The sequence below is a fragment of the Ostrea edulis genome, chromosome 8, assembly GCF_947568905.1.
Source record: "Ostrea edulis chromosome 8, xbOstEdul1.1, whole genome shotgun sequence".
In the NCBI taxonomy this organism is placed as follows: Eukaryota; Metazoa; Mollusca; class Bivalvia; order Ostreida; family Ostreidae; genus Ostrea; species Ostrea edulis.
In genome coordinates, this window is record NC_079171.1 from 40,312,113 (window position 1) to 40,321,681 (window position 9,569).

General features: G+C 38.4%; 1 pseudogene; it reads right to left on the bottom strand.

Annotated features, from left to right (window-relative positions):
* The window catches only part of LOC125663210 (putative nuclease HARBI1), an 18,745-nt pseudogene extending 9,841 nt beyond the window's left edge, over positions 1 to 8,904 (bottom strand).
* Positions 8,905 to 9,569: the final 665 nt, after the last annotated feature.

Genomic DNA, 9,569 nt, shown 5'->3' on the forward strand with positions numbered 1-9,569 from the left:
TACTGCTCAGCACGTGCATGCACGTGTGCTGATTTCTGATTGGACGATTTTAAAATGGCTATAACTTCCTTATATTTGGTGGAAACGTTATGAAATTCATACTGTGGGTATATGATACAAATGCCTGTTGAACGACATCAACAAAAATTCGGAATCATACACGCGTGCGCGTGTATGCACGTGCAACGCTTTCTTTCATTTCTTGGTACTGAAATGACCATATTGAACGTACTACATGTAATTAAAGGCTAAAATAAAATGATTTTTTCCTATAGATTCACAAGGACATCACTTTTTAATTGGGGGAGGTTTTGGGGAACATCTGTAACGGTCCCCGTTACAATTAGAACTAGTTATTATTATTATTATTATTATTATTATTCTTTTTCTCCGGTACTTTTTTGTCCGGTAGTGTTCTCAGAAACTACAAAAGGGATTGATATGAAACTTTCCAGGATGATAGTATAGCGTTTGTAGATGTGCATAGTCATAGTCATTTTGTCTGCACGTGCATGCACGCGCGCGCACGTGCATTGCAATTTTGGTACAAAAAATGGAAAATCAGAATATTGAAGGAAGCGATATAAAACCTAATTAGGATGATAGTATATGATTTGTACATATGAAAAATAATAGTTATTTTGTCAGCACGCGCACGCATGCGCGTGCACGCGCATTCCAAAATTTGTACACTAACTTTGGAATCAGTCTAACTTTTTTGTTGTTCATTGAAATGGCTTGAAATTCATATCATAGGTAGATATTGAGACCCTTAACTGATTTGCATGGTCAAAATTACCAATTTGCACGCGCATGCACGTGCGCTTCATTTTGATTGGATAATACTAAAACGTTTGTAACTATCTTATTTATGAAGCGAATGAGATGATATTCACAGCATAAGTAGACAATATGTGTATCTATATATTGGTGTAATAAAAAAATGCCAACGTACACGCGCATGCGCGTGCAACGTTTTTTAAATGTTCAATTTTTAAAGGACGATAAGGTTTTTGTTTTTCATCAAATTCTATTGATATTAATGGTTTAGATGTGTCTTGGTACTCCTTACAAATTACTGTGGTTAGAATTACTGCTCAGCACGTGTATGCACGTGTGCTGAATTCTGATTGGACGATTTTAAAATCGCTATAACTTTCTTATATTTGGTGGAAACGTTATGAAATTCATACTGTGGGTATATGATACAAATGCTTGTTGAACGACATCAACAAAAATTCGGAATCGTACACGCGTGCGCGTGCATGCACGTGCAACGCTTTCTTTCATTTCTTGGTACTGAAATGACCATATTGAATGTACTACATGTAATTAAAGACTAAAATAAAATGATTTTTTGCTATAGATTTAAAAGGACATCACTTTTTAATTGGGGGAGGTTTGGGGAACATATGTAACGGTCCCCGTTACAATTAGAACTAGTTCTTTTTGATAACAAATGTTACCACAAAGAAAATTTTCATGCGGGAGGTCTCTTTCACGAGGAAGATTCAAGAACCAGCAGGAAGGAACAAGTCTATGAACTATGGTAATGTTTAAAGCATTAGAACATTTCCCATGAATATATATGGACCGCTCTCTGGGAAAAGGGGCCGTAATGACATTTTTATCGAAAATAAGATCATTACTAGAAATTGATGGTAATGGTCTAAAAAATAAAATCTACAAGTTTGAACCTCCAACTGCAATTTGTTTCCAAGATACAGGCGATTGAATGACGCGGTTTATATATGCTTCAAACCAAAGCAACGTCATATCCTTCTACATAGACGTTGCGCAACGTCATATCATCCTTCATGGAAGTTGCGCATGATATTATTGTTTAATACAAGCTGTAACTGACGGTATTTTTTCAACTATCCAATTATTCACCAAATAACACCTACCGGTATAACTAATATAATCCCCAAGATCGGAAGAAAAATTCTGCAAAATAAGGGAATATTGTTTAAGAGCATACCTACAATGAGCGTTTCGTATAAACCGCCATTGTGTCGTATACACGGACATTGGAACATTGATTGCAGAACATAATTGGGTTGCTGAGACCGAGGCCATATGCAAAGACGGAAACTGACGCGAGTAACTACACGTGTCGTTTGTTTTAAAACATTACGGACTAGAAATACTATGTAAGTGTAAAAAGGTAATAATTACGCAAATGTGCCACTCAAACGAAATTTTGCATGTGAATTTTCTATAAAATTAGCATGTTAAACTGTTTACAAATCTAACACGTGCTCAGTGTCTCTCTTTCGCTTTTTCCGAACTGGTGACCTCCAAGGTCAATGCACATCGGAGGTACGAGCAGGAATTACTGACAGGATGACAATGATTCATGAATTAACATTTTTTGCTAATTTGACGGGTTTATTGCTTCAGATTCATCCTAAGTTATACATATTCAATCACATATAATTATATTTACTTTGTTCTTTCATTTTCTAATTTATTTACCGTCAGTTACAGCTTGTATCGCTTTATGTCCCTTTCGAGAATATTTCACTCATATGGAGCCGTCACCACTGTCGGTGAAGGGCTGTAAAAATTAAGTCCATGCTCGACGCTTATGGCCATTGAGCAGGGAGGGATCTTTATCGTGCCACACCTGCTGTGACACGGGGCCTCGGTTTTTTCTGTCTCATTCGAAGGACCGCCCCATTTAGTCGCCTCTTATGACAAGCAAGGGGGTAATGAGGACTTATTTTAACCCGGATCCCCACGGGATTGCGCATTATATAAAGTGACTAATCCAGTAGATACATACTATATCAGATATATTGTATTTAAAGTTTGTATTTATCAATCATTTCTTTTCCCCAAATCGATATTCAATTGACATTGTTTTAAAATTCTCTTCAGTTACATGCACTTGTATTCGGTTGCATTTGAATTCATTATTCATCAATCACAAGTTACATATATGAAAACATTTCTTGTAATTAATGAAATTCAGATTCCATCAATACTCTTTAATCGATGTTATTCTTTTAATGGAGTAGGGCAAGTTTCTTCTTGAAATGCAGGTCGCACATAAGGTCTCGCATGCGAGTATAAATACCGCAAACGGGATTCAGAAAGTCCACTTGTAGGAAGTATATCTGGTCTTCTAATTTCATTAAATTGGAAGTCGTGTTGTTTCAAGATTGCAATCTTTTCTTCAGTCCCTCCACTGTCTTCTTTACGTTTACAACAATCCAAGGTCAAGGGTTTTTTTTTTGTCTGGAGATAGTGATGTATTTATTGTCTCCTATATTTCAAGAATTATTTGGTTGATTGACGCCAAACTTGGTACACTGGTACAACATAAGGAGTAGATGACCCCTATTGATTTTAAGGTCTCATGGTCAATAAACTCCGGACATAGGAGAATATTGTCTGCTCAATATTTAGAATTGGTCATACTACTATCAATTAAATGATGCATGTGCATGGGGGGGGGGGGGGGGGGGGGGGCATACATGTTTTACAAACATCCCTTGTTTATACTGGTTTCCTATATTATTTTAACAATCAATAAAAATTTACATAGACATTGAATTGAAAAGGAGATTGGAAAGGAAGAGAACAAGTAAAGACACTGAAGAGAATTACGACGTCCCTAGAAAGACAGGTTCGCCGTTCACCAGACTCTGTCTCTCCTATTTTTGCTAACAGCTTAACGCATTTTGTTGCCTTAGCTCTCTGATAGTCATTTTATCTATTTAATAGATGAGAGGAATGGTCACTTCTGAAATTTGGTTACTTATAATGTCCATCAGTGCTTGGACTGTGAGAAAAATAAATCGTATGCATGGTTTATATTATTATTATATTTTAAACCTTATTAACGCTTGGAGGCGACCTGTTGTCTTAAATGCTGTGCAGCTGCTCCATGGTACACAACATTGTTCTGCTGTTTGGCCACAACACCACCTTGTCGCAAAGGGATCATTTCATTGATTGCCTTATTGTGCAGTCTCAATTACTAAGGAGCACTTTGCTGGTTTAAAGGGAAGATAACCTACGTTACTGTGTAAACATCTATAAGAAAATGTTAACTTTAATTTTACTTCATTTTTAGGTCACCTGAATCATTCAGGTGACCTATTGCTATCTGTTTTTTCCGTCGTCGTTCGTCGTGCGTTAACATTTGAACTTTTTCAGCTTCTTCTCTGAAACCCCTGAACCAATTTCAACCAATTTTGGCATATATTATCTGTGGGTGGAGGGGAACAAAAATTGTAAAATTCGTGGTCCCTGCCCCCCTGGGGCCTGAGGAGTGGGGCAAAAACCATCAAAATGAGTGTAATTTTAAAAAAAATCTTCTTTACTCCTGGACATGAAGAAGCCAAACTGTGGGCATAATTATAATGAGCGTTGAGCCCTCTACCAAAATTGTGAAATTCATGGCCCCTGGGGCAGGGGTTCTTGTGTTAGGGTGGGGCTCTATTGGTCATATAGTGAAAATGTAGAAATTCTTTGAAAATCTTCTTCTCTGTCTCTGGGTATTAAGTAGACAAACTAATAGCATGGTAATGATGAGCAAGGATGCCTCTTTAAAAATTGTGAAATTCATGGCCCCTGGATCATGGATTCTGGTGTGTTGGGGGGGGGGGGGGGGGGGCTCTATAAGTCATATAGTGAAAATGCATTATTTCTTTGAAAATCTTCTTCTCTGTCCTTGGGCATTAAGTAGACAAACCAATAGCATGGTTATGATGAGCAAGGATGCCTCTTTGAAAATTGTAAAATTCATGGCCCCTGGGTCAGGGGTTCTGGTATTAGGGTGGGGCCCTATTGATCATATAGTGAAAATGCATTTTATTTCTTTGAAAATCTCCTCTGTGGCTGGGTATTAAGTAGACAAACTAATAGTATGATAATGATGATCAAGGATGCTTCTTTCAAACTGAAATTCATGGCCCCTGGGTCAGGGGTTCTGGTGCAAAGGCGGGGCTGATTGATTATATAGTGAAAATGCAATATTTCTTTGAAAATCTTCTGTTTTTACATGATACTCAGGTGACCTATAAGGCCCCTGGGCCTCTTGTTACTTACTGGTATTAATAGTGTCTTTTAAGGATACATGCAGTTGAAAATTTGACTTTAACAGCACCCCATAGGCTCGTTCCACCATATTTCTGGTCTTACAGTATGCCACATTGTAACGTTCCTCGACAGGTGTGGATGGGGTACTAAATGGAGTCATCATGTTATCCTTAAGAGAATCTCCATGTAATCACCCTCCTCTTGGTAAGATTTCAGGCAGACTGGAATTGTTGGATATGTAAGAATCATGGGTGTTCCCAGGAAATCTGCAGTTGATGTTAATGAACCTTTAATACAAATAGATAAGTGATATATTTATTTGTCATATAATGCATTGAAGACTACAGTTACCTTATATATATATACTGGTAATCTGAATGTTTGGGGGTATTTTATTTATTTTTTTTAGTGTAGATTAATTTTAAACAATTTAGCGCATCCGATCAATTCGTAAAATATATTTTTTTAAATATAAAAATAAATAAAGTTTTGATTGTGTGTATCTTTTAGACCAGTGCAAAGAAAAGATTCACAACTGCATTGGGGCAGCATTGATAAGAATGAAAGTACCCCATATTTGCATTCAAGGCATGGACATTTTTCTTGGACACAAACACAGGCTCCATATCACCACTTATTCCTCGGATAGGAATAAGCGTCCCATCTATGGCGCCTACGACATTCGGGACTCTGGCTATCCCATGGAACTCCTTCTTCATTTCATTTAGCATTGATGCATCTTTAGGAAAAGCAATGTTGTTAAGGAACATATTCAAAGCTCTGCACACCCGAGGTAGGATCACGCACACAGATGCCTTTGAATAAGGAACATATTCAAAGCTCTGCACACCCGACGTAGGATCACGCACACAGATGCCTTTGAAACACCGCCCATTTCGGAGAAGTAATCAGCTTTTGAGAGATATCGCAATGTGCACAACGCCTAAATTTTTATCTAAAAAAAAAAAACCATTGATAAAAGAATAACAAATTTTCATTTCTCATATTATGATATACTAATTGCTTTAAAGTCCCTTTGTTTGAGCAGAAATAGAGGGTTTATCTTTTTGGTTTGTTAAATAAACCTAGTAAGTCCCCCCTTTATAATTCCATTTTTACATCTCATAACTTTTATAAGATATCTCATAAAGTTAAAAGTTGACGCGAGATATATCTTTATATCATTCATAAGATTTTTTATGAAAGATATGAGATATATTTATGGAGTGTTCTAGAGGTTAGAGCGTTCGTCTCGCATGCGGAAGGCCGGGGTTCGAATCCCGGCCGCGACAAACCTAAGTCGTGGTGACAATTCCATCGACAAACACTCGACATCGGGTGTGAAAGTTAATGCGTGCACCAATTCAATTGTTAATATAATCAATTCATTTCAAAGGGAGACAATTCAAACATGTTTACATTGGTGATGCATGCATTTTGATGCACGTACCTGCAACTGATTCGGAATACTCAATTTCTGAGTTGCCCAATAGTTCTTTCCCTTTGTAGAACTATTACACACAGTGAGACGCAAAACATACTCTCGTCCACACGCGAGAGGGAGCATGAAGGAGACTTCAAGTCCTTCCTCCGAATGGAACCCGCAATGTTCCATGAACTACTGCAGCGGGTGGGACCACGCATTGAAAAGCCAGACACGTAAGTGTTCTAAAAATACTATTATTGTTAAATTATTGTTATATTTTTAAATCGTTAAATGGTTACATAGTTAAATTGTATTTGAAAAGTTCTATATTTCTGTAGTAAAATGTTATCTTTTTTATTTGTTTACAGACAGCGGCCATCCTTGAAACCAGGCTTAAAGCTAGCCATCACCCTCCGCTTCTTGGCAACCGGGAACTCGTACAAGTCGCTAGCCTTTGATTTTCGTGTTGCCCACAACACGATTTCCCTGTTCGTGCCAGAGGTCTGTCGAGCTATACTGGAAGAATACCGTGATGAGGTCTTCCGCACGCCACGCACACCAGCTGAATGGGCAGTGGTTGCTCAACGCTTCCAGGACCGGTGGAACTTTCCACATTGTTGTGGCGCAATTGATGGCAAGCATATCGCCATAAAGAAGCCACCGCAGACAGGCACCCTATACTACAACTACAAAGGCTTCTTCTCAATGGTCCTGCTATGAGTGGTTGATGCAGACTATAAATTTTTATGGGCTGACGTGGGGTCAAATGGCTCAGCGTCAGATGCAGGTGTTTTCAACGGATATGTTCTGGAGCCCGCGCTTAGGGAAGGGAGGCTTGGGTTCCCCCAGCCCGACCCTCTGCCAAACGACGACAGAGACACGCCATACTTTATAGTGGCAGACGATGCCTTTCCCCTGCGACCCTACTGCATGAAGCCATTCTCCAAGCGTTACATGCTCCGAGAGGAAAGGATCTTTAACTCTCGGTGCTCACGGGCCAGGAGGGTGGTGGAGAATGCTTTTGGAATTTTGGCCAACAGGTTCCGTTGTCTGCTGACAACAATGAACACTAAACCACCAGCAACGGTATGGATTGTTACGGGCTGTCTGACATTGCACAATATCATGAGAATGCGATACCCTAACCTACAGAATGCCAACTTGGATATAGAAGGGGACAATCACAATATTATCCCAGGAGCATGGAGGGATGGCGCAGTCATGGCAGAAGTTGAGGCTGCTGGTCGCGGACCAAGGCAGACTGCAGAGGGGGAAAAGCAGCGCCATTACTTAATGAAATACTTTAACAGCCCTGCTGGGAGTGTTCCATGGCAGGATGCTGCTATTGATAGATAAGTTAAGGTCAAAGGTCATGTTTGAAAAAGAAAGATCATATATGATTTCCTAATAATCTCCTTGCTAGAGGAGTTTGCTAATCATTTGGCCTTGATATGAAAGTTAAAAGGTCACGGTATGAAAAGAAACATCATATATGACTTCCTATCTGTCAGTTGACGTAACTTGTGTTTTTTTGTTAACACATTTAATAATCAAGTTTTGTGACCCGTTAACACCTATTTGTGTTGTGTTCTTGTTATTTGTATTAACTTTTAACAATAAAGTTATGTTAAACCGTACGTCGGTGGTGGGTTAGACCATGGCTAGAGAGGCGCGTCATTGATGGGAGAACTTGAGATAGGTACAAATGCTTATCGCTTGCCTTCATACATTACCTAAAGGCCGATTATCAGACAACATGCAATCACCCAAACTGCAGGGACACACAATATTAGTAGGTTTATTAATATGCAAGGTGAATATAACCAACAGTGATCAATCTCATAACTCCTACAAGCAATACAAAATAGATAGTTGAGCAAACACGGACCCCTGGACACACCAGAGGTGGGACCAGGTACCTAGGAGGAGTAAGCATCCCCTGTTTTAATAATAAAATAGTTCAAACAAAAATCGATCATCACCGTTTTTCTTAGATTAAAATATCACTTGTGCAGAGAAGGAAATAAAAAATAATTTCATGGCCTAATTCAAACAAATATTGTTCTTGATACATGTATGGTCAGTTTAATGTATACCAATGGCTGATATAAACAACATTTACACTTTCATTACTTTTATCCGTATTTACATAGCTAGTCTATAGTATATGTATACATCTTGTACCCACCCAAACGTTCAACAGAACACTGAATGTACCACCATCACAGAAGAGCTGATATTTCGGAAGTTGCGTATTGATTGGGATTGGTTTGTAAAGGGTCTTTTATTGGCGTCGACACCATCAATGAGCTCTCGGGAGAATTATTCTCCTTGGAAATCTGTACCTGGAAATCAGGTTTACATCATCTAAAACGTTCAACGCTTTTACTTCTATAACGGAGAACCCTTTCACGACGAAGTGCTTTTTGGAGAGAAAAAGTATACCGTCATTTAATAATGCTACGTTGTCGTAGGCTACGGCTGTTTAACATTACATGAAAAATCTGACGTATAATCTACGCCAAATGGTAAGATACGACCTTTAGTAAAACGCAAAATGAGCATAATCTACGCGTATGTTTCGATTTACATCTACGATGTTTAGTAAAACTCGGCTAAGACACCCCTCGAACAAAAAAAAGAAGCTCTTTGGCTCAGGGGAACTTAGAATTTAAATGGGAAATATTGCCTATTACAGCAAAAAATGTACATTTTTCACTTTAGAAATGAAATCGATATGTTCTAATTTAAGTTCCTCATTCTTCATTTTTTAGCAAGGTAAACAATTTTGCACCTCTTTTTCACTGTTCATCAGGATTATATCAACTAACAAACCTGTATTTCCTGATCTTGTAAATTGATCCACGGAAATATGCTGAATTTTGGTCTGTAATAGGAAGTTTACATACTCCTGTAAAAATACAATCAATTCATTAATACACAGCATATAATGACTTTTAACAAGAGGCCCATGGACCACAACGCTCAACTGTTTCACTTGACCCAGCTGTTCTCCATAGCAGATTTTTCCCCTATATACATGTATGCCTACATACAATTTTGATCCCATTTTCTGGCACCACCCTAAACC